Here is a 27,137-nt window from a genome sequence, read left to right as displayed (position 1 = left end):
GAATAGACTGTCCTTGCTCCAGGAATTGGTTTTAGATCCTTGATCAAATATAAGTTGGCTGTAGATGTTTGGGTTGATTTCTGGTGTTTCAATTCTGTTCCATTGGTCTATCCATCTGTTTCTGTATCAGTACCATGCTGTTTTGATTACAACTGCCCTGTAGTATGTCCTGAAATCTGGTATTGAGATGCCTCCGACTTTGTTTTTGTTGTACAAGATTGCTTTAGCTATTTGAGGTCTCTTGTGCCTCCATATAAATTTCAGCACCATTTTTTTCCAGATCTGAGAAGAAGGTCTTTGGTATCTTGATTGGTATTGCATTGAATCTATAAATTGCTTTTGGGAGAATGGACATTTTGATGATATTGATTCTTACAATCCATGAGCATGGAAGATTTTTCCATTTCTTGGTATTCTCTTCTATTTCTTTCTTTAAGGCTTTATTTCTTTAAGGCTTTCTTTAAGCCTTTATTTTTTTTTAAAGATGCTGGTAGGAAGAGAAGATGGGATTGGTTTCACAAGGAAGAAGGAAGACGGGCCTGCTGAGAAATAAGAAGCAAACCTTGCTCAGATATGAACAGGCCCCAACAAAGTAAAAAAGTACCATCCCTGACTGTATATCAGACAGAAGGGCCCTCTATAACTTGCTTACCCCCACTACCAGACTCAGGCCATGCAGTTCCATAGCCAGCCCTGCTACATCCAGCAAGAGTTCTCAGATCCTCAGGCTTTTATAATAGTGATAGCTACTGGTTACTGGACACCCATTGTGCCATATACTTAGTAACTATAGTGTCCCATTCAATCTTGACATTTGTGTGCCTGGAATCATGTAGTTTGCAAAACAGTTGAATTTTGAATCACAACTTCTGCAAGTTTTTCCTATAGCCAACATTGAGTATACATATGTCACTTCTGGTAATTCCAAGAGAATTTAGTGGATTTGACACCAACATTTCCAGTCGGTCTTGATATTCCATTCTTTTGTCTAGGTATAGGGATAAGTGGGACTATTTCAAATTCCTTATGAATAATGATCTGAAGGTACAGTCACCATCACTTCCTTGTCAACCTAATTGTGCAGATGTTCCAAACAGGGTAAGCTGATTCTGGTAAAATTCAGTATGAACATTTCTCAAATCATATTGCTTCAAGGGAGTTATGAGTTCACATTAGATAGCTCTTCTTCAAGCCAATTGCATACTCAAACTGTAAAAGATGGGTGAATTGTTTTACTCACCTTTAAAAAGTAAGTATTCTGACATGCCAGGCACAAACTGCTCTACATGTATTCGTCCTTAAAACAACTCATCTTTACAGCTCAGAAAAAAAGATATGTAGGGTCATAGAGACACTGAGTAGCAAAATGAAAAAACAGATGATCAGGGTAAGAAGTGATCATCAAGGTTGCTTATAAGGAATCTAACAGAGCACACATATGATGGCACTTTAAACATGGAAAAATGCAATAATGAGTTTACTTTGGTGTGAAAGTTTTCTTTCATAATAGATGGAAAATGAATATTCTGAAAAAAACTAGGTATGGATTTAAAATAAAATTTGCACCGAAATTCATGCTTTTAATTCCATTTGTCCATGAATTTTTAAAATATCTCCATATGAGGAAAGACTTCATTTAATGAAATTGGTGACAGGGAGGTTTAGGCAGTATTTAAAGTCACCTTATTCTACCCATTTTATTGGCATGAAGGCTATAACTCAGAGCCATCTTTGTTTTGTTTGTTTGTTTGTTTGTTTGTTTGTTTTGACAGGGAGAGTGGGCAGTGAGAGAGAGAGACAGAGAGAAAGGTCTTCCTTTGCCGTTGGTTCACCCTCCAATGGCCGCCGCGGCTGGTGCGCTGCAGCCAGTGCACCACGCTGATCCAATGGCAGGAGCCAGGTACTTATCCTGGTCTCCCATGGGGTGCAGGGCCCAAGCACTTGGGCCATCCTCCACTGCACTCCCTGGTCACAGCAGAGAGCTGGCCTGGAAGAGAGGCAACCGGGACAGAATCCGGCGCCCTGACCAGGACTAGAACCCGGTGTGCCAGCGCCGCTAGGTGGAGGATTAGTCTAGTGAGCCGTGGCACCCGGCCCATCTTTGTTCTTTAAAAGTGAGCACCACAGGACAGATGTTATAACACAGTGGGTTAAGCCTCTGCTTGGGACACCTGTGTCCCATATCAGAGTGCCTGAGATCAAGTCCTGCTAACGCACGTCCTGGGAAGCAGCAATTGATGGCTCAAGCATTTGGATCCCTGCCACTCATTTGGGAGACCCTAATAGAATTCCTTGTTCTTGGCTTCAGCTAGCTCTGGCTGTTGGGGGAATTTGAGGAGTGAACTAACAAATAGAAGAGATCTCTCTCTCTCTCTCATTCTGTCTCTCATTCCTTCTCTCTCTCCCTCCCTCCCTTCCTCCTTCTCTCTGACTGATCTGAGAGAGTCTACAAAGCAATATCTTGTTTTTTCCAGAGACAATATTTCCTTTAAAAGTAAAGTGCCTGAGAAGGAGCGTTACGTATTTTTCTCCACCACTCGTGGCCAAATATTGAGGTAACATGAAATTCCACATATAGCCACACTTAGAACTGGATTTTATTTGTGATATGTCTAGGCCCAGTGGCATTTTTATTGTTTGTGTATTTAACCCATGAATATAATTGTCCAGCTCATTCTACCTGATACCTAATTTAGGATTAAATGATATGCATAAAGGAACAACAGAAAAAGCGTAAGTGAATATACAGTTCAAAAAGTTCATGGAAAATGTGCATTATCTTTTAGTTCTGTTTTTCCATGGGATCTTGTGAAATCCCCTCATAGACATGTGCATGGGTACATATACATATGTATACTATATGCACACATATGCACAGCATATATGTGGCTGATATAAAAATAAAATAGATTGCAGAAAACCGTTACTGTTGAAAACAGGCTATATGATCAAAATAGACGTCTTTGCTTTAAAATCGGCACCTTTTCCCTGTATTTCCAATCTACACAACTAAGTGCTGTCCACTTAAACATCTACAGCCTGATAACTGTTCAGTTTCAGCAAATTCCAGGAACATTTGAGGTCAATTCTCATTTTATAAAGAATGAAAATTCCCTTAGAGTTATGGCATTTACTGCCGAGGTTAATTGGAATTTCAACTTCAACAATTTCTTAAACCTTAGAGCAAAATATTGTGTGTTTGAAAAGTAAGAGAAATAAATGGCAGGAAATTGAAAGGTGGGGTTTACACAAAAGTTTCCCTTTCTCTAAGTCAGCAGTTCTTTGGACTTCAGGCAGCAGCCGGAGCCCAGCTTTCTATCTGCTCAACTGATGACGTACACCAGCCTATACAGGAGAGATAAGAGGGAGAGGTACCTTTACCTTCCCTTTGACTCCAGGTCCTTTGGAAAGTGAGAAGACCAATGCACCTAGGGTTAGAAGACCTGAATTCAAGTTCCTGTCACATGTTTGACCTTGAATGTGATGTGGCCACTCCAATCCCACATTACCCATCTTAAGAAAAAGGGAGAGGATCGTTTATACTCACACCATAAGGTCATGATGGTCAGACAAGAAAATGGAAGTGAAAGGACCTGATGAACTGTAACAGAGGCAAATTAAGCTATTACCATCCAATGTCACTCAGCTCCAATCGCTTACCCTCTTCTCCAGATGATTTGCCTTAAAACAGAGATCGCTAATGTCTTTCTTCAGTTGGTTATTGACCTCCTTCCTGGCAAAAGCACCCGAAGGGTCCAATGCCTGGCTGGAGCAGGGGCTACAACTGTACCTAGTTGACAGGAGAAGAAAGCAGGGTTTGAAATTTTCCCCTGGGGAGAACCAGAGCTTTTTAATGTAGTAAAATGGATGATGAGCAAATTTTAGGGAGGGTAGAGGAGATAATCAATTTAGAAACCGGGGAAGGGCTTTTAAACCATTCTGAAATTATACTCAGGAGGGGTCTATATTTAAGGCTACCAAGTCTGAGGCTACTTAGCACACTACCAGCTTATCTCAGTGTTGGAGTCAGAACCTTTCTCCACATTCACCCCAAAGCAGGTTTCTGAGCTATTTCTGCATGTATCATGTCATTCACACAGAAGATTGGCATGTCAGTGACATGTTCTTTGCTTTCTCTAGTCTAGAGATTATCACTTTATACCAGATGTCAACAGCTCTATTTCTAAAAAAAATGGCTGCTATCTATTAGACATATATTCGTTCACCAAATATTTATTGTCTGCCTGTTATGGAGTAGGTACTGTGCTAGGGAATGATAAGTCAAGGGTGAGCAAGACAGACTCTGTACCTGCCTCGCAGCATCTGGTGGCCTGGACACTCTCAGCTGCAGCACACAGAAAAGCCCTTGAAGGAAGGGGACAGCCTCTCCACTGGACATGTCTAATGACACAATTAGGAAAAACGCCTGATTCCAAGTCCTTGTGGGATCTCAATTCTTTCCCTCTTTCTAACTCACCTGTGATGTCTCTCATCATCTAACCCGTGAAAGCAGAGGACAAAATGAATTCTCAAAGGACTTTTTTGATCCTAGAATAACATAATTCCTTGCCCTTAGGAAAATCTGTGCCTTGGCGACTGTATTTGTCAAAGAGAAATAACAATATTTGTCTTGCCAGCACCTCTCACTGTGTCTGACACTGAATTGAAATAATATATGAACGAGTTCTAACAACATAAAATATCCATGTAAACATAAGGTGCTGCTAAAATGCTAAGTAGGATATGATCATGAAGATAGTACAGATGAAGGCAGCCTTGAAATTTCTGCTGGGGGATGCAGAATGTATACGCCAGCGACTTAAATTGAAATCATGGAGACACCTGCCCCCGTGCAGCTGGTTGACATAGCCTGTGATTATTAAGAATTCTTTCTTGTAGAGAATCTCTCCCACCAAAGTGCTTGGGGCACAGAACATATATAGTAATACAATTGAGATAAGTCTCAGTTGCCTAATGAGAAAATAACCTCCTGTCACCATTTATATGTGTTCCCTGGAAGCCAGGCTCAAGCCGGTTTCTGCAGAATGCTTGAGCCTTTTCTCTTCCCTTATTGCTGCCGAATGGCATTTGCTTCTTACACACAGACTCACAATTTTTTATTTCTCCAGAGTTTGCTGTCCATTGCTACGCCCCTTCCAGGTAATTAAGTACTATCAGCAACATCCAGGCTACCTTCACCATATTTCTATTGAGGGCTGTAATACAAAGTCGCCCTGGAGGTATTAGTGCTGATAATTTGCTCTTGATTCTATCTCAAACTCATGCTTCTCCCTCGCCCTGTCGCTCAGAGTGGGCAATGGGGCTGATTGGAGTGGAGACTGATGCACTTGGAGGAACTGTGCTCCACTCAAGTTGCTTGGCTGTCCATGACACTAAGGGAATATTTACTATAACACCATAACAACTCAAGTAAAAAGTTTATTTTGACTAAGAATGATAGTATTGTGCTATCATTTACACAAGGGTTTATTTTTCGAATTTGTTCAACTAAAGAAATGTTATGGCTAGTGATCTTGTTTATCTGAGTGCTTGCAACAGAATAAAGCCCACGACCATTTATTGTGCTCCATCTCCCCAAACCCTCCAATCATCACCACTAAAAGACAAAACAGCCCTGTCCCATGTGCAGGTGGAAAGAAAGTACAAAGGTCAACTCTGAATCTCAGTAGTATACTTTGGAAGGGAATTATTTGCACACACAAAAAATTTTTTAAGTCATGCATGTCTTTGTGTTTGTGTCTGCACTCAAGTGGTCCGTTTAAGCAACATTTATTTGGTGAAGTGAATCCCACAAAGACAGGCTTTTGTCTCCCATGAGCTGCCTGGAAAAAGCTGAAATCTCAGATGCATGGGGAACAAGATTGTGCTGTATGTAAATAAGCAACAATGCATGAAATATGCATATCCAGATTACAACATTAAAATATACTTTTTACTTAGTTCCTCTTATGCATATAAAACAATATAATATACACCACTATGTCAAAACAAGGAAACTGTGAATTAACTATTTCAGTTCTGTATCTGACAGCTGTGGTCTTGGCTGCAGTTCAAAGGATGGTTCAAATATTAACTAGAAATGGATGATTAGAATCAAATTTTAGAAAAACAATATTTACATCATTTTTCATGCAACCATTTCTTCTTACATTGATAAACATTAATGAGAAGATGGTAACATCTGATCATTGCCTCATGTTAAAAGGCACAAAACACATCCAAGTTTGATCTATATTTCCATTCCAGTCAAAAGCATGGAAAGGTGTTAGGGTACTTTCCTTTTCATACATACTCAATTAATAGACAAAATGTCAGATCAAAATGTCTTAAAAGTAACAGTTAACACCAGCTGATTGTATTTTATGTTTCAGAAAAACAATTGTTGTACTTTCCATTTCAGTAGAACAAAAATTGTCAGGGATGAATATTTGAGCTTTTTGACCACTTGGAATTCATCTTCATTTTTGCATGGGCGGCTGAAGCACCCCCAGAGCCAGATGTGCAGTTGGTTTCTGTTCAGTTTCAGCTCCTTTGGGAGAATTACGCTGAATGGCGTAATTTTTTCTTGAATGCCCAGATTATGTAAACACACCCATTTTGTTTTAACAGCAGACCTAGGGATACCTACTGGGAGAACATGTTAATACATTCGTCTCCAAGTTGTATTTGGGGGCAAATCTTGCACAAAGAAGGATTTAGAGCCTTTTACAACCTCATATGTGATATCTTATGACCCACTTCACAAATGTGCGTGGCTACATAATGGAGACAGTATACCTTTACTTTCCTCTAGCTCACTTTCTACTGCATTATTGATCGCTTTGATCATGGATGAAGCTTCATAATGGAAAGTTTGACGAATTTGACTTGGGGTTTGTGATCACTGACCCTTAAATTATACTGATCCAAACTCCCTCTCCTAACCATATGGCTAGAGAGTGGGCTGACTTGACTTAGGTATGTTGTTTCCAGGCTGGTTTTGATCAGAAATGGTTGTGTTCCACTGGTGAGGGTTTAACAGCAGCAGGCAACCAATGACAAATGAAAATTGGCCCATGTGCCTAGTTTTCTTTGCTAGGCTACCCAGATGTTGGAACTCTCTTGAATCCACTCTAGGCATTAAAATCAGCTGGGAGAAAGGAGGACCCTTGGAAACCCAAGGACAGGGAATCTTTTCCTGAATGATTTGCTTAGGGTAAGTTCCATAGTGGTGAAGCACAGTGATAAAGAAACATTTGCTTACCCATGGCACTCTTGAGTAATCCATGGAAATTGGCAAGGGGGATTTCATTAAGTTTGTATTAGCATGCAGGGCCATATGGACTTTTACATAAACAGATATATGTATGAGATTTATGACACGAACCAACACCAGAAGATTTTATGGGAAGCTTAATTACTTTCAGAGGTTTAAAGAGGCTTACATAAGAGATAATTGGTCAAAAGTAAAAATGACAATTAAAAAATTGTTTGATGCTAGGACCCAAAGAAAGGTTTTCTTTCAAATGATTTGTTTATATTATCACTGTTTATGTTTTCCCACAATCCGGACCCTTTCTGGATTCGATAAATAACATGTTTGCTAACAGAATGAGCTCTAGCAATTAGCAGAGTTCTACCAATGCTGGGTAAATAACTACAGTGTTTGCTATGAAAATTACCAGTGAAAGACTAACCAAGATTGTTCTTACCAGCTTCGAAAAGAATTCCTGAGAGCTATTTCTCTGGGGAAAGGCAACATGGTTCAGGAGAAAGGGCGTGAAAAATGGAATTAGTTGCAGAAGAGTCTGTGAACCAATTTATTAGTTGAACCTCAAAATATAGTCTCAGGTACCCTATCCATAAATGGGGACAATAATTACTATTTTATAGGGTTATTTTAAGAATGAATAAAGTAAGCCGGCGCCGTGGCTCAATAGGCTAATACTCCACCTTGCGGCGCCGGCACACCGGGTTCTAGTCCCGGTTGGGGCGCCGGATTCTGTCCTGGTTGCCCCTCTTCCAGGCCAGCTCTCTGCTATGGCCAGGGAGTGCAGTGGAGGATGGCCCAGGTGCTTGGGCCCTGCACCCCATGGGAGACCAGGAAAAGCACCTGGATCCTGGCTCCTGCCATCGGATCAGCGCGGTGCGCCGGCTGCAGCGGCCATTGGAGGGTGAACCAACGGCAAAGGAAGACCTTTCTCTCTGTCTCTCTCTCTCACTGTCCACTCTGCCTGTCAAAAAAAAAAAAAAAAAAAAAGAATGAATAAAGTGGCCGGCGCTGCGGCTCATTAGGTTAATCCTCCGCCTTGCAGCGCCGGCAGGGCGCCAGATTCTGTCCCAGTTGCCCCTCTTCCAGGCCAGCTCTCTGCTATGGCCAAGGAGTGCAGTGGAGGATGGCCCAAGTGTTTAGGCCCTGCACTCCATGGGAGACCAGGATAAGTAACTGGCTCCTGCCTTCGGATCAGCGCGGTGCACCGCTGGGTGAACCAACGGCAAAAGAAGACCTTTCACTCTCTCTTTCTCACTGTCCACTCTGCCTGTCAAAAAAAAAAAAAAAAAAAAAAAAAAGAATGAATAAAGTAAGTATATGAACACAACATGCAGCATGGATGAAAAGTATCTAACCAGAGCTAATCCTTTTTATTTCCTTGATTGCTAAAGAATATCAGCTGAAACTACAATTCCATTTTTTTTACTCAAGACAAACAAATTAAATAAATTAGCTTCTCCCTGCTGTCCCAGGCTTTCATAAACCTGTCAACATTACAAAAGCAAATTATTGCATCAAAACCAAAGCATTTGGAGAGGTGGGTGCGGCACTTTGGCACAGCAGGTTAAAGCCCCAATCTGCAGCACTGGCATCCCATATGGGTGCCAATTCAAGTACCACTGCTCCACTTCTGATCCAGCTTTCTCCCATGGCCTGGGAAAGCAGTAGAAGATGGCTCAGAGCCTTGGGCCCCTGCACCCACATGGGAGACTGGAAGAAGCTCTTGGCTCCAGATGGGCCCAGCTCCAGCCAATGTGGTCTTCTGGAGAGTGAACCAGCAGATGGAAGAACTCTCTCTCCCTCTCTGCCTTTGCTTCTCTGTAACTCTTTCTTTCAAATAAATAAATAAATCTTTAAAAATAACTGAGTAGGGGCCGCTGCTGTGGCACAGTAAGTTAATCCTCCACCCGTGGTGCCGTCATCCCATATGGGCACCAGGTCAAGTCCCGGCTGCTCCTCTTCCAATCCAGCTCTGTGTTATGGACTGGGAAAGCAGTAGATGATGCCCCACATCCTTGGGCCCCTGCACCTGCGTGGGAGACCAGGAGGACACACCTGGTTCCTGGTTCCAGATCGGCGCAGCTCTGGCTGTTGCAGCCATTTGGGGAGTGAATCAACAGATGGAAGACCTTTCTCTCTATCTCTCCCTCTCACTGTCTGTAACTCTACCTCTCAAATAAATAAAAATCTTAAAAAAAAAAAAAAACTAAGTAAAAAAACCCAAAGCATTGTCTTTGTTTCTAGCAAGATGAATGACCAGATGTTTAGAAAAAACACTCCCAGTTTATATTCAAATATGCTAGATTATAAATATATGACAATCAAAGTCAAAAGCCTTCCAGAAATTTCTTTTTCATAGAGCTAAACTAACCCTGGAGCTGACATTTTTAGTCTACATTAATAGCTCTTCTGTACTGTGTGGAAGACAGGAGAGCAGTGTGAAGACCTGGGCTCTGAGCAGGATGGCAGGTTGAATCAGATGTCTTACACACACACACACACACACACACACAGGCCAGGAGCCAAAAGATGATATAGGCAGGAGGGTAACCAAGTGGGGGAGGCAGGGTGTTGGGTGAAGGAACACAAAAGAAGCTTTTTACACCTTTCTTCCGTGTGAGGACCCACCAAGAAGACCCTCACAACAGAGAAACTTCCCAGATTCAAGAACCTAAGAAACAAGTTTCTATTGTTTATTTTTAAAAATACACAGACTACTTACTTTTCATAAACCAGGTGGTAGAGGGTATATGTGTAGTCTACAGTTTCTAAACTTATAAAGGAAAAACTCAAAAGAGAAAAACACTTTCCAAAAAATGCTCAAGAAACCAAGAAAGGAAGGTAGCAATAATAAAATAAAAAATAATGGAACATATTCCCCAAAGTGAAGTGGTAAAAACCAATCTATATATTTTAGTCAACAAAATCAATGCAAATTTACTATCTTCTCTTATTAGAAGATAGAAATTATCAAACTAGATTAACAAACACGTACACACATTATCAGATAAAATTCAGATAAATGCTGTTTATAAAGAGAGACAGAGTGGGAAAGCAAAAATTATAAATTTCGTATTACACACAAATGAAAAAAATATTCCTTAATAGTATCTTGCAGAATCTAATTACAAGTAAAAAGGAATATACTAGATATTAAGAGGTATAGTGCATTTTCTTTAAAGTTAACGTTCTTTGAAGTTAACAAGCTATAATAATGTTGAATCTATATGTACTCAACAGCATAGTTTAAAATATTAAAGGCAAAATAACAGAATCACAATAGGAAGTATACAACTCCACATTATGCATGGAAATTTTTAGATAAGGCTTTTGGTAGAATATAGAAAACTATAGCAACATAATGAACAATGTGGCCTCCAGTCCATATAGACAATACTGTTCCAACTACTGGACAGCAGTTATTCCTTTAAGGGAGACATAGAAAATTTATATAAAAAAAATCACATTCTAGAACATAAACCAACTCTCAACAAATTTTAAAGAATCTGTTTTACCATAGGCCAGCGCCACGGCTCACTAGGCTAATCCTCCGCCTGCAGTGCCAGCACCCCGGGTTCTAGTCCCGGTTGGGGTGCCGGTTCTGTCTTGGTTGCTCCTCTCCCAGTCCAGCTCTCTGCTGTGGCCCAGAAAAGCAGTGGAGGATGGCCCAAATGCTTGGGCCCTGCACCCACATGGGAGACCAGGAGGAGGCACCTGACTCCTGGCTTCAGATTGGCGCAGCATGCAGGCCATAGCAGCCATTTGGGGGGTGAACCAACGGAAGGAAGACCTTTCTCTCTGTCTCTTTCTCTCACTAACTCTGTCAAAAAAAATCTATTTTACCATAGATAATATAAACAAATTATAAAAAGATGCTTAAGTGTGTAGTTATGAAAACTTAAAAAATGCACTGTTAAAAAAACATACAGGTCAATAAATAAAACATAAAAAGTGTGTAAATTAAATGTAAAATAAGTACTATTTAACAAAATATGTGGGATGAGGCTGCAATGCCTATGTAAGAAAAATATTATACTAAGTTAATCATCAAGTGAAAATTTTAAAAAGCAGCAGAATGGGGCAAGATTAAAATAGCAAAAACTAGTAGAAAACTAAAATAGAGGATCATAATAAAAATCAGTTCTTTGATAAGAATAATGAATGGGCAAGATTGATCTGATGACACACACAAGAAGAAATTGCCCAAATCAACAACACAAAGACTTAAACAGATATATAACTACATGTGCACAAGAACTTTATCATGTAAGAAGACAATGTAGTAAACTAATTTATGCAAGCAAATTTGAAAATTTAAATAAAATCCATGATCTAAATCTAAAAATACTTATAAATTATCAAAACTAATCTGGGGACAAAAAGAGGCAGGTGTTGTGTAGTGGACTAAGCCATCACTTGGAAGGCCTGCATTCATATTATCTATTTTATTTGCCTTCAGATTCTTCTAATCCCCATTTTTCACTTCTAATGGCCTTAATCCGTGTCACTCAGTAACCTCAGCAACGTGCTCACTTGACCATTTGCCAATTCCTTCACTTCCCTGAGCGCCTCTTCCTCTCTCTAAAGCAGAAACCTAATGCCTCCCCCTTACCATGGGAGTCTAAGCAAAGTGATATCTTCCTGAAATGTAGAAAGTAGAAAAATGAAAGTTCACTACAATTGATGATTAAGAAATATAAAGATGCCTGCATGATGTTGAACACAGTGTAGACACAGATGGCACCACAGCCACCGTTAGCATCATGGATCCAAGCCTTGCCTGGTTCCCTTTCACCACGACTTCCTGAAGACAGTTGTCCATACCTCATAATTGTACCAATTTTGTGGATGCTCAGACCTGTTTCCACAGGACACGTTCCTTGAGACAGGTTTTTTGGTGTCCCATCTCATTATATGCATTGCTTATTATTGCTCATTACTGGGGAGAGAGGGATCCTGAATGCTGACCAAATTGGATTAACCTACCCCATTCTTTAAGGCCGCCTATTGAAATCTGTTTCCAGTGATACCACCTACCAGTTCACAGGGCCATCCTGGAGGCTTCCAGGTTCTGGTCTCCTTCACTGAGCTGTACCCTCTTCATGTTTCAAGCTGATTAGTTGAGTAGTTACTCTCTTCAATCAGTCATCATAGGGCTTTCCCCTTAGACACAATTCAGTGAGGGAACTTATATAAAAGCTACAATTGACAGATAAGAGGTCCTCAAAGAATTACTTTTGTTCCATTTCCTTCTTCCCTTGCATTCAAGCAGTTTCCAGCATATCAACAATGGATCGTGGCTTCCCAGTCTAATTAGAAGAGATGTGATAACTTATCCTTGCTCCATTTGATTCTGACTTGAAACCCTTAAGATCCTCACTTGCCAAATAGCTATATTCAACTGATGGTATAAACCTTTGGCCTTCTTAAGTTGTAAAATGTTCTTTCTCCTTTATACTTGTCTGCTCTCTGTTAATTTACCAGTTCTTTTTGGCTATAACTCAGGATATACCTCACTGTTGTCTTCTTTTAAGATTTTTTTTTAAGAATTTATTTATTTGCCAGTGCCGCGACTCAATAGGCTAATCCTCCACCTGCAGCGCCGGCACACCGGGTTCTAGTCCCGGTCGGAGTACTGGATTCTGTCCCGGTTGCTCCTCTTCCAGGCCAGCTCTCTGCTGTGGCCCGGGAGTGCAGTGGAGGATGGCTCAAGTGCGTGGGCCCTGCACCCCATGGGAGACCAGGAGAAGCACCTGGCTCCTGCCTTCGGATCAGCGCGGTGCACCGGCTGCAGAGCGCCGGCCGCGGCGGCGATTGGAGGGTGAACCAATGGCAAAGGAAAACCTTTCTCTCTGTCTCTCTCTCTGTCACTGTCCACTCTGCCTGTCAAAAAAAAAATTTATTTGTTTATTTTGAAAGAGAGGGAGAGGGAGAGAGATCTTCCATCTGCTAGCTCATTCCCCAAGATAGCCACAATGGCAGAGCTGAGCCAGGCCAAAGTCAGGATCCAGGAGCTTTGGGACTCCCATGTGGGTGACAGATGCCCAAACACCTGGGCCATCTGCAGCTGCTTTCCCCAGGCAGCTGTAGTGAGCTGGATCAGAAGTAGAGCAGCCAGGTCATGAACTGGCACCCACACAGGATGCCAGCATCACAGGCAACAGCCTTACCCACTATGCTGGCCTTTTTTTTTTTTAAAGATTTATTTATTTATTTATTTATTTGAAAGGCAGAGTTACACAGAGAGAGGAGAGGCAGAGAGAGAGAGAGAGAGAGAGCGCTTCCATCCGATGGTTCACTTCCCAATTGGCTGCAACCGATCTGAAGCCAGGAGCCAGGAGCTTCTTCCCCGTCTTTCATGCAGCTGCAGGGGCCCAAGGACTTGGGCCTTCTTCTACTGCATTCCCAGGCCATAGCAGAGAGCTGGATCAGAAGTGGAGCAGCCGGGTCCTGAACCGGCACCCATATGGGATGCTGGCACTTCAGGCCAGGGCATTAACTCACTGTGCCACAATGCCGGCCCCCAACTGGCCCTTCTTTTAAGATTTTAAAATCAAGTGCATGTTCCCAGAAATGTTCAAGGATATGCAGAAGCACTGTGAGGGCCGGCGCCGGGGCTCAATAGGCTAATCCTCCACCTGGCGGCACCAGCACACCGGGTTCTAGTCCCGGTCGGGGCACCGGATTCTGTCCCGGTTGCCCCTCTTCCAGGCCAGCTCTCTGCTGTGGCCAGGAAGGCAGTGGAGGATGGCCCAAGTGCTTGGGCCCTGAACCCCATGGGAGACCAGGAGAAGCACCTGGCTCCTGCCTTCGGATCAGCGCGGTGCACTGGCTGCAGCACGCCAGCGGTGGCGGCCATTGGAGGGTGAACCAATGGCAAAAAGAAAACCTTTCTCTCTGTCTCTCTCTCTCACTATCCACTCTGCCTGTCAAAAAACAAACAAACAAACAAAAAAACACTGTGAGGAAAGAGTATCATAATTGTATCACTAATTTTGCCTTTTAATGGTCATTTCCCGAAATGTACTGAAAGAACACACTTTGTTTTGTGACTCCCTTACTAATCAAAAGAAGTCCAGGTAAAAATGAGGAATGTTAAAGTCTTCACCAACCAGGCGGTCAACCAAATGCTGCTACAGGGATATCCTCGGCTCCCCACCCAGGAGACAGCAGCTTGAGACATCTCCACATGCCAGCAAAGAGTATCTCATCACCCCATGTCAGCAGGAAGTAGCTCTAAAGACAGATCATCATCCCTCCACCCTTCCTGGACTTTTGGGGCTGATGTAATCCCATACAATTCTTGTTTTATAAAAGACAAAAGAAGGGAATGTTAGTAAAATGGTGCAGTCTTATCTGTGGTGCAGTCTACGCCCCAGACACCATCATAGGCTCTAGCCCCTTCCACCATTGCTGGGAGCCAGGTGACCACAGGGCCACCTGTGTCAGCTCCACCCACACCCTAATAGGATTTGCTGCTCCTGCTTCCCTGCCCACCCCCCAGCAAAGGTTTAACAGGAGCTGTTCCCAAACACATGCTCGCTCTCTTACCTTCTCTTACTGTTTCACCCTCTCGCCCTCTCCCCATGGCCCATTGGGCTTCCCGCATCCGACAATAAACCTTTCCCCTTAAAAAAAAAAGAAAAAAAGAAATGAGGAATGTTTTCATTCAATGTGCTGTGTGTGTGTAGTGCAAAAACTGCAATCCAAATAAACATTTAGAAGAGGAAGATGAAAACTCAATACTATCATACCCTGTGGGAATTGACAATCTAAATATAGCAAACATATAGAGTGAGACAGGAGAGAAGTAAAGGGGTGGCAGTGACATTGCTGGCACTAATGTCTTTCCAGGAAATGGAAATATAGAGAAAGAGGAGTCAGGTGGTTCTTGGGCATTGATCAAAGCAAAATATGGAAACATATAGAGGAAGAAGGAACATGGAGAGGTCATTTTATAACATTTTCCTTCTGATTTTATGCGGTTACAGTGCTAGTCTACCTCTGCCACCCTCAGGATTCAGTGTCCATAAACTGAAAGGAGGTTAGTGCTAAAAGGGATATGAAAGAATACTGAGTCATTGTGCAAAAAAAAAAAAAAAAATCAAAAAACAAAGCACCTCAAAAACAGTTCATAGAAACCATGACACAGATAGTTCATAGAAATTAGTGGAGCAGCCTGGCTGTGATTCTGTAATAGGAAGTAGTAATGACTATAGAAAAATATAGAGTACCTCCCCCTTCCCTACAACCACTAAAAGCAATCATATCAGAAATAAAATTCTTGGGGCCGGCACTGTGGCTCAGTGGGTTAATGCCCTGGCCTGAAGTGCCAGCATCCCATATGGGTGCCGGTTCTAGTCCCGGCTGCTCCTCTTCCAATCCAGCTCTCTGCTGTGGCCTGGGAAAGCAGTAGAAGAAGGCCCAAGTCCTCGGGCCCCTGCACCCACGTGGGCTTCAGATCGGCGCGGCCCCAGCTGTTGCAGCCAATTGAGGAGTGAACCATTGGATGGAAGACCTCCCTCTCTCTCTCTCTCTGCCTTTCCTTTCTCTGTGTAACTCGAACTTTCAAATAAATAAATAAATATTTGAGAAAAATAAAATAAAATTCTTTACCATGGCAACTGCACTAAACATGTCTGCTCATGGTTATAGGAGTATGCAATACCAGCCTGTGAGCCTTGCTTCCCATTGCACAGATGAGATACACCTGAAGTAATGATTATTTACCCAGAGTTAAACAAACAGGCAGAGATGATTCTAATCTCCAGATCGATTTGCACTGATGGGTTCAGTTTGAAACTATGAAGGAAGGGATATAAGGTGTTTTTATGCAAACAATTCTTGCTAGCTGGCATAAAACAAATTAGGTGAGAGGAATATAGAAGTTTTGTAAGCACTACTAAAGCATTGGGGTCAATAAAGGAGACCCAAAACTTTATTGAATTAAGCATCTTGCTTCCACTTCATTGCATCCTTGTCCATATTGATCAGCTGTAATAGAGCATGACAAAAGGTATTGATTGACTGAGGCAATTCTCAGGTATTTGGGATCTAAAAGCAGCCATTGACTATCAACAAGGCAAAGCTCTATAGAAACCTAAAATTAGGAAGGTTAAGTGAAAGAGGAATGGGGCATAAGGTATTCAATATCTATATCATTTATGGCACATGATGTAGCTGGAGGCAGAATGGGCCTCATTCGCTTCATCTGTAAGTTACAGATAATAGTATTTTAGCTATTGTCACATAAATAGCTGGTGATAAAATGCCTGCTTAACATATTTGCCTGGTTTTCTCTAACATTGATTTCCTGAACTCAGAAAATGTGAAAGCAGATTAAATCCTCACTTCTGCATTTGTTCCTGAGAAACCTGGGGGAAGGGAAAGGGAGGAAGAGAGAGAGAACAGCAAAGGAAAATGTTAAAGGCATGAATCCATCGTGATGTGGCAAACAAAAGAGAACTGCAAGATTTTAGAAATCGTGGGGAGCTGGAAGGAGATGGATTTATGGTAAATACATTGGCAGTCTCCAGATAATGACATCTGAGCTAAAATAAAGATTACTGGAAAGTTTGAGAAACAGATCCCCAGATCCCCAATAATCAGGAGGGTGCAATGCCCCTACATGTGAAACTGTGTCCTGAAGGGAGTACCTAAAGTTAGAGTCCCTGGCAATGAAATATTCAAGGCATAGCTGAGAGGGGGAATCCAGGAGACACTTCTCCAGGAAAATGAAATTGATCCCTGAAGAATAGACCATCTGAAGAGGGAATTTGGACAATTGGTGAAGAGTTTAGGACTGAGTTGGTGATAAGTATTTAGAAAAATCAATTTAAAAACAAGATCATTCTTACCTCCCAAGAAAGCAATAGTCACGCAGGAAAGGAGTCACAAAGGTAAAGTCCTCTACATTCAACCCTTTATTGCATTTAAATAGTTTGGTAATGTAAACATTAACTACTTATTTTATAAGAATGACTCTATTGAAATGAAGCAGGGGTGAGAAAGACAGTATGTATAATAGAATAGAGGGAGGAAAGAGAGTAAAGTCTACCATTTCCATGGTGGTAAATCAGTTCTTTAAAAGTAGTAATGTAAGCCTATCATTTAGAGATTTTCAGGTATCTGTTTATCAGGTTAGGGATATTGCCAGATCATCTTTTTACATAAAATTATATTAGTCAACTTTCTGTTACTCTAACCAAAACTGAGCAGAGCTTCTTAGGGAGGAAGGTTTGTTTCAGTTCACAGTTTGAAGGTTCATGATCCATGTTAAGCTGTTCCATTAGATTCAGACATCTGATGAGACTGGAAGATGAGAGAGGGTTGATCACATGGTGAATCAGGAAGCAGAGGAAAATAGGGAGCACGCTCAGCTCTTAGAGGCAACCCTCTTTTGAGAACTACCCTCCCAGGGCAAACCTCCAATGACCTAAAGACCTCCCCCAAGGCTCACCTCCCAGATACCTAATTAGATCAAACCTTCACCCTTTATCCACAAACTTCAACCCATTAACTGTTAACATAAGATTTGGGGTTTTAAATGTCTGCAGGAGTTTCAGAAGTCAAATCTTGTCCAAACCACGACACAAACTTTGCAAAGCATTTTTATTCTTCAGAGTGTAGGCATCTCTATCCTGTTTTCTATAAAGACTCTAGTAATTTGCATTCCACCAACAGTGTGCCAGTGTTTCCTTTTCTCTGCATCTTCACCTCCACTCCTCTTTTGTCTTTTTGATAATAGCCATTCTAACAAGTTTAAGGTGATATCTAGGTACTAAAGTGACTATTGAAGAGTATGATTCCTACAGTCTTGGCTGAAGCTCTGTGTTTCTTAGCCTTTGATTTCATTCATGAGGCTTTTAATCTCATGAAGGCTCACTAAAGCTGTAGGCACTCTCTTTAGAAAACTTCCTGTCATCATATTATACTTTAGGAGAATCACCAAGTCTTGATGCCAACTCATAGATGAGGTAAGTGTCTGTGAGCCTACTATAAGATTTCTCCATATTATTAGTCATTCTAAATAAGTTTTGAATTGAATGAATGAATCTGAAGACAGGGAATCCAGTTCTAACTCATTTATTGGGTAAGAACAAGGACACACAATCGTGTCCTATTTTATGTCTTCATATTCCTTTCAGAATAACGAGAAATGATTATGGATCTCTTTCCTACTTGCTCTTTGGACTCTGTCTGCTTTGGTATCTACTAGCTCTGTCTACCCTGAAGTGGTACAAAAAGAAACCTCTGTCCTGCCCAGACAGTACCCTCATCAGTTATGTCTTGCCATTCTAAAATAAATAAATAAGTAGCACTCCATTATGCCGAATTTGTTCTACATATTCAATACTGCCATATGGCTTCAATGGATGTCTACTGAAAATGTATTTAATATCTCATAAAACCTACATAAAGATGTCAAATGCCCATAATTAAAGATGAATTCTCTTTGAGATATCACTTTACCAATTAGCCACCTGGAGCTGTCTGGCCAAGTCCTAATCAATTAGCCAGTTGTGGATGTTTTGAAGATGTGCAAGTCCTAAGGAGAGTTGGGAAAACTTCACAAACTTAATAGTGATGATAGTGCTGGGATAACTGGATTTAGGATGTTTCATTACGAAAATGCTTCATTGTGGTGCAGTTCCATTCTTTCAGCTAATCCACTTTGGAAACAACTGAAAACATTGCCCAAGCCCTACCATTTTTAGGATAATAGAACTTTCGGTAGCCACCTGAGAAGCAGTAGAACCAAAGTCACAGGGAGGGACTTGTTGAATTAACCTTACTCTCTCGGTGGTTTCTTCATTTCTACAGAGGACAGCTCTGTCTCAATGTAAGTCCTTAGACTGCTGTGCTGGCAGGTCTGCAACATTTCATGATCATTCCTTATCTCAACGACTCTTCAACCAGGTATGAGCAGCTGAGAGAAAGGTAAACTTTGGTGTGCTGTGCCTCTGGGAGCTTGTGTAAAACAGGTCAGATGCCTACGTCACATTTCCAGAGACTGCAGTTCTCACCATAGCACATTTGCTTCATTTTGTGCTTCCACCTGCACTGTTTCACTCTCGTGCCCATGACAGCAATATTATTTTCAGTCTAGTTACCCTAACCAGCCTTAGACAGCATCCAGCTCTGAATATACTGATGATTTTGTGACAGGCCACCAGTTCTTCTAGAATTCTCTTTCTATTAATAAAAGTACCTGAGAAAGCAGTGGAAGATGGCCTGAATGCTTGGGCCCCACTACCCATGTGGGAGATCTGGATGAAGTTCCAAGCTCCCAACTTTGGCCTGGACCAATCCTGGCTGTTACAACCATTTGGGGAGTGAATCAGAGAATGAAAGAACTCACTCTCTCTCTCTTTCTCTCTCTCTCTCTCTCTCGGTAACAGTGCCTCTCAAATAAATAAATAAACCTTTAAAGAACTCCAGATTTATCCAAAGAAAAAATGTAATAAAAATAAGTAAAAGATAGATGACAATTTTTTTAAAAAAAGAACAGTTTTATCTTTCTTTTTTGACTTTAAAAGCAAAAGGACTGTGTCAACACATGATCATTTGTGTCATTAAAGTGGAATATGATACCATGGCTTAATGTGAAGGCTTTTGTAAAGGATGGCCAGAACTCTGGAATTTCAGTCTAGTGAAACTTGAAGACAGAAGACAGAAGATGTGTCGCTATTTGTACACAGGAACTTCAAAATATTCGTGGGAAAATGGAATTAAAAACTAATAGGCATGTCCTTGAACATTTTGAAGACTTCCTCTTCTTACATAGATTCCTCAGTGGGTGGTACCAATGCTGAAAGAATAAGAGCCACAGGGGTGGCTACCCGGGAACCATATGCCTTGTGGATAGAGCTAACTAAGAGCATGTTCATTTTTGCAGGTGTTCTTAAGAAACGAGTTAAGAAAGTTAGACTGAAGATGAAAATAAATCTAGAACTTATGTTTAGAAACAACAGAATGTAGCACTATTTCAATTGCAATAGAATCTGGCTATAGCTTTCAGAAACTAAAGGAAGTCTCAAATTACATGATGAAAACCATGTTCTTGTGGCTCAGGAGAGGAGTGGTTCGTGCATTTGCAACTTGTAGAAGGTTTTTAAGGACTGTTTATGCATTTACTGTCAGCGCCTTGACTGAGAGTGCCATTTCCATCTCCACTGCTGACAGGCAGGGCCAAGTGCTCTCCAAGGCATGAGTGCTGCCTTTACTTGAGCAGTAGTGATTATTCAGCATTCCTAAATGCTCACATATAAAATCTTTCAATTGTATTTGCACATATGCTCTGCTTTATGTCTTCTCTTGTCTTCCTCCTGTAATTGTTCTGCCTTCACTATGGATGTCTTCTTTTTCTGGAAGCTAGTAGCAATATCTTTTGGAGTTTGTTTTCCCCCCTCAACCTTTTGGTTGCATTTAGGGCAATACTATGTATAAAGGGCCAGTCTCTAAACCTAGGGGCTGACTCACTTACAGATTTCTGTCTGGAAGATGTGTGTCTGTACCTCTGAGCAGGATCTGTTCTTTAACTTCCCTAAAATGTGTCTTAAGAGTTTCATTTCCCAATATCCAATACTACAAAACAAGGCCAGATCCTGAAAAGCCCCTGATGGCCCTGCCCTGATTTTGCTCCACTGTCAAATTCGCCAGTGACATCATCTTTCCATACCTCTACTGTTGTCTTTCTGAACCTTTAGTGAATGCTTCCCCTGGGCAGGGTTCTGTGCTTACCACAGTGCAGCTTTTCTTCCAGCCATCAACTATAGCAAGTAGGTGCATTCTACAAACAGTAAAACTAAGAAAGGGCTTTTTAATTAAGAGTGGCTGCAAATATGGAGAAAAATATGTGGAGTAGGAAACAAGACATGTTACAAGGGAAGCATCTATTTATGGTTGTTGAAACTGAGTGATGGGTGATGTGGGTGCACAGTACTATTCTTCCTACCTTGTTCATGAGACTAGTTTAAAAAGTTCATGGAAAATAGAATTACAAGGTAAGATTTTGGGGGGAAAAAACTTTCAATCCATGCATAGGAGGTTTCTTCAAAAAGCTCATAAGAATGCATGTTATTAAAAATGTTACATGGATTTCAGTCTTTCTCCAAAATTATTTTTAATTCCTTTTCCTTGAAATTTTTGAAGTCCTTGCATATGTTTGAAAGTGCCCATGAGGCAAAGTTTTAAAATTACAAAAGTAGAGCTAATGAAGAAAACTTGTCAGGAGAAATAACAACTTTTCTTAATGCAATCTTTTTTTAAAATTATTTGGGTACTGTGGCCGGTGCTGTGGTATAGTAGGCTAAGCCTCTGCTTGTGGTGCCAGTATCCCATATGGGTGCCAGTTCATGTCCCAGCTGCTCCTCTTCCAATCCAACTCTCTTCTGGGAAAGCAGTGAAAGATGGCCCAAGTGCTTGGGCCCCTGTACACACGTGGGAGACCCAGAAGAAGCTCCTGTTTCCTGGCTTCAGATCGGCTCAGTTTTGGCCATTGCAGATACTGAGGAGTGAACCAGTGGATGGAAGACCTCTCTCTCTGTCTCTCGCTCGCTCTCTGTCTGTAACTCTCTCTCTCACAAATCAATAAGTAAAATCTTTTTTAAAAAATATAAAATAAATAAATATAGAAAAAAATTATTTGAGTACCTGCCCTTCATAGAGAAAATAGTCCTAAGAGCTGAGCTGTATTCTAGAAGCCTATTGAAACCTTGGGTGGACTCTTTCCAACTATTATTACCAAGCATGGCCTTAAAGCCTTCTGATTTCCTTTAGCTTTCCTCCTGAGTGTTCACAGAAGTCTATTTTGTATGCCAGGAAGACATAAGGCAATGTCATTTCAAATGCCGTGAAATAATCTTTGTGCTCTGTTCAGTTGTGATAATGTATGCATTTTCCAGTAACTTTTCTCCATGTCAACTGCTTTTCCATGTTGTCTGTGCCGCCACCTCATTTTCTTGTTGTTAACTGAAGAATTGTTTGTCTCTATTTAGACTTTGGCTCTACATCTGCTGTATGCTGTTCCATCTGTTCTATGTGGTGATTTCTTTGTAATATATTAGGTTTAAGGTAACATTTAAAAAGACAGTCAAGTTAACATGGGTCCCCAGCTTTCTTTCTCTTTGTGGGAAAGTTTCTTAGATTAGTAACAGAAATGTAAATTGTGTTTCATTACCATGTAGAAATCCCTTTAACTTTGAAAATATGTGAAACTGCTTTTCTTTTATTCTCTCTCTCTTTTTCTTCCTTAACATCATCCCAAAACCATTCTCAGAGCTAAGTGACTTGTTCTCCCTGGATCCATGTGAAAATCTGAGCACTTCCACACCAAAAGAACTGGTGTAGAAAGGATTGAAATTCAAAAGTTCCTAGACATCCACCTGACTCTCCTTGATACTGGGGTTGAGAGGCTATTGATTGAAGGAAGAAGGTCCATTGCAACCTGAGACATCTGAGTCAACCCACAAGAGTACACCAAAAAGTTCATAGAAAATGTAATTAAAAGATAAGTTGATTTTGGCACCAAAAAAATAGAAATTCATGCATAGTTTTTTCATAATCATTTTTCATTATTTTTTTGAGGATCCCTTATACTGAGTTCAAATTCTGCCTCTATACCAGCCTCCCCCAGGTTCAGCCTTGCCAGCCATAGAATAGTAACTCTCCCACCTACCTGGTAATATTGCTAGGAAGATAAGCTTGGAAAAGTTGCAGAACCTGTCACCTATTGCAAAAATTTTATAAAGGTTAATAACTATCACTACTATAGACTCTACCAATTCATGAAACCATGGAAAATAGTAACCAGGGACAATAAGAGCTCTAAAAAAATATAAATAATGTGTCTTCTTAGTTGCCACATTAAGTTGAAACCAATTCTCCTGTTGCTTGCAGGCACTTGCTAACTTAGTAAACACAGCTACCAACCAATTCCAGAGGAATTTCTTTGAGCTTGGTGCTCATTTAATGTGTCATATTCACTTTGGAAACACTGAAATATGAGAGTCTCATCAAATTTATTTTTTTCCTTTCTTGTCTGCCCGACTGTCATTATATTTTCCTCAGAGGTGGAAAGTTCCTGACCAGGGCTTGTTTAGGATGGAAGTTTCATGCTTTGATTTTGTTTTGTGTTGAGGTTAGTAATGAAGAACTCAATAGAAGAAATGTTGGATGCTCTAGGGGAAAGTACAGACATCACCTTATTTCTGTTCCCTGTAAAGTTGAAAATGACAAAAACAGCAATGCTAATAAGAGGTCCTATGTTGAGTTGAGTTCAAAAAAATAATTCACAACTTCTGAGGAAAGTGAAGCCTTTGATGAAAGCAGCTTTTTCAACAAATAAAAGATTCTAAGATCGACTGAAATGTGATTGTAAGATCTGTATTCATCCATTTACACTCTTAGCAAACATGTATGGGGCCTCTGCTTTGGGCGAGGCTCTTTATTAGACACTAGAATACTAAAATGAGTAAGATTATAGTCCTGCAAAAGGAAAGAAAAACTCTGTTAAATTGTGTCATTGAGAGTTTCACAAAGGGACTAACTGCCAGTGTCTGGACTGGGCTTAGATAAAGCCACAAGAGATGGTACAAGGGTCCCCAGGGATCAAACATCAGGGAGCCCTTCCCACCCTGTGACCCAAATGAACAAATGGAGGGGCCAGTATGAAGAAGACCATTTCTGAGAAGATGCAGGCAAGTCAGGGTGGCCTGCCAAGGAGGTGGTCAAAGAGGACAAACTCCAACATCACTCTTCTCCCACCCCTTGGAACTCCTGCTGATCCCCCTGGAAGATGGAGGGAATGGACTCCCATCAATGAGGTTTGGAGGTTCTCCTCTCAGGGCATGGAGGAGGATAGAAAAGTGGAGAATGGGACTGGAAAGGACAAAAAGAAGAGTCCAGCACAATTATGAATCCATCAATCTGCTCAATCTAATGGGTAAAGAGATCGGCACATAGTAGATACACTTTATTGACCCATAGTGATAAACATTACACCAGTATTTATAAAATAATGTGGGTGTCCAGGTAATAAAGCTACTAGTCCTAGGGTTAGGGAACATTTATTATGGATCTCAAAGGATAAGTTCAAGTTTTCTGGGTAATAGAAGAAGAAGAATATAACAAGGGGCAGGGGAAAATGGAAGTATACAGATCACAGACATCAACAAAGCTTGTTTAGGCATCAGCATGACTGGAACATAAAGGGTACAGAATACGGGAATGGATCTGAGATGTTATGAGGCTTTGTTCTGATTGTTGGAGATGTTACCCAGGCTTTCCACCACATGTTGCCCAACAAGTATGAGAGACCTCTGACCCATAAGCTTGTGGCAAGGAGATGTCTACTTTGTTCTCCACTGTGCTGTAGCTCCTTCCAATATCCTTGTTTGGTGTGCATCAGGTGCTCAGTAGCTATTTGGAGAATGAATGAATGAGTGAACCAAAGAACTATACCTGAACCAAAGTCCCACATCTTTATTTTAATTTCTTATTATTCAGCTTGATATATATTAGCAATGGATACAGTTTTGATTCTTCCTTTTTTTTTTTTCTAGAAATAAATAGGTATCAAGAACAGTAGCGTTATGCAACAAGAACAAGATGGGGAGTCGGGACATCTGTTCATCACTAGAAACATTTCTGTTTCTCTTTTTTTTCCTGTCCTTACCATCAGAGTTATGCTTTTTCCCTCAACTGTCCTGTGAAGTTATTGTGAAGATCAAATGAGATTAAAGAGGTAAAGAGTTCTTGACAGATAAGACGCAAGGGTGCCTCCTTCTCCTACATCAATAGGAATGGAAATGGGCCACATAAGTAAATTTTTCTGATAATTAAACTGTGTTCCATTAAGGTCCAGTTTCTCAGTCTTGGCACTATGCACACTTAGGGCAAGATACTTCTTTGAAATCAGGACCTATACTGTGCATTGTAGAATGTCCTGCAGCACTCTAGCCTTTGCCCAGTGATGCTGCTGTAAATCCCAACACCACCACCACCAGTTACACCACTGAACAGTGCGTGCAGACGTTAGCAGATGGCATTTGGAGGGCAAAATTGTCATCTCATTGAAAACCACTGCATTAAATACTTTTTCAATCTTAAGCATTCCTAGAAAATATTTCTAAAATATGACAGTCACACCCTTGACCTGTTATATACGAGCACCTGGACTGTTAGGTGAGGGTACCAGCTGTAACAATCCTAACGTCTTTAAGACATGTTAGTGGGCCGGCACTGTGGCACAGCAGGTTAATGCCCTGGCCTGAAGCAGCTGGTTTGAGACCCGGCTACTCCACTTACCATCCAGCGCTCTGCTATGGCCTGGGAAAGCAGTGGAGGATGGTCCAAGTCCTTGGGCCCTTGCACCCATATGGGAGACTAGGAAGAAGGTCCTGGCTCCTGGCTTTGGATCGGAGCAGCTCCAGCCATTGTGGCCAATTGGGAAGTGAACCATCAGATGGAAGACTTCTCTCTCTTTCTCTCTGCCTCTTCTCTCTCTGTATAACTCTGCCTTTCAAATAAATAAATAAATCTTTTTTAAAAAAAAGACATGTTAGAATTGTTTGCCTGCGTCTGAAGTGAACTGTATTTTTTAGACTTTGTTTCTGTTTCATGATTTTTATTTTCCCTCCCACTCTCCTTGTGTGGGTGACAGCTGTCACTTTACCCATAAGCACTGAAGTATACTAATTTGCTACTTCTAATCTGCTGAGTATTTAAAATGGGGCTAGCCAGCTTTCATATATCACATCTAAGATGAGAATGCATAGTCCTGAGTTTAAGCTTGGATGTACAGGAACCTGGCAGATGAACTTGACTTATTTGAGCCATGCAGAAGCCTTCTTTTCTTCAATTCTCATCTTCTCCTCTTATGGGTCTCTTCCACATTAGTGTGGTGTCCTCATGACTGTTACTAACAGGCCTTTATGATGTTGGCCACATCAACTTTCCAATATCCTTGATACAGGGTAGAGTCGTAGATTGATGGACTGTCTGATAATCATTCAAACACTCCTGCCAATTGTACACGAACATTTTGGAGAGTAATTAACTCTTTATTTTTTCACTCCCCCCCTAACTCCTGCTTTTATTTAGAAGTTAAAATGGGGTAATATATCATTTTTATGACCTGTGAGGCTACCCAGAGTCTGGGATGGTACAAGCCAATAAGATGTTCTTTGATGTTTTAGGTAGAATAAGTCCCATGTATTCGCACCTAGCATAGAGTCATGGTGCCAGGCACCTGGTAGGCAATGAAAAAGTGTTAATGGAAAATATCATCTAACTTCTCAATTGCCAGTATGAAAAAACTCACATAAGGTGTGGCAAGCCAAAGATAAGGACTTCAAAAATTCAGATGAGGAAAGTGGTTTGTAATAAAAGCACAGGCTAATCTTTCATGTCACAGATAAAGAGGGAGCTGTAATAGTCCCAGAGGGGAGATGGAAATGAAATGACTGAACTTTAACCTGTTTCCTATTCTGCTGTGGGGTTCTCTTTTACTGTCACTGATTGGGAATGGCCCAGTACATTCCAGCTCCTAGGACAAATTCCCTTCCTTTTATTTCCTCCATTGCAAACGCTTGTGTTTTTTAATGGACAGAAAGAAAGGTTAAGACTCTCAGTGTCTGCCCGACACCAGCGGATAGAATCTCTGGTATATCTAACAGCTTACTTGTCTGGGTTGTTAGGCTATTTCTGGATGCTGTAGCAAGGAATAATCCCTCACGCCAGAATAAAGCAACCCACAGTGGAACACTCACCTGAATGATGAGCAAGGTCAGGGCTAAGCATTTCATTTAAAAACGCTCTGTATATAATAAAAAGGGGATCATGTCCAATAGAGCTCTGAGTA

General features: G+C 41.1%; 1 protein-coding gene across 2 annotated transcripts in view; it reads left to right on the top strand.

Annotated features, from left to right (window-relative positions):
• Positions 1-27,137, top strand: part of SAMD12 (sterile alpha motif domain containing 12) — a 485,506-nt gene that overhangs the window by 398,616 nt on the left and 59,753 nt on the right. The gene's annotated exons all lie outside the window — the stretch shown is intronic.

Source organism: Oryctolagus cuniculus, chromosome 6 (genome assembly GCF_964237555.1).
Source record: "Oryctolagus cuniculus chromosome 6, mOryCun1.1, whole genome shotgun sequence".
NCBI classification, from domain to species: Eukaryota; Metazoa; Chordata; class Mammalia; order Lagomorpha; family Leporidae; genus Oryctolagus; species Oryctolagus cuniculus.
The sequence above is the reverse complement of the archived record's forward strand: the minus strand, read 5'-3'. Positions and strand labels throughout refer to the sequence as shown.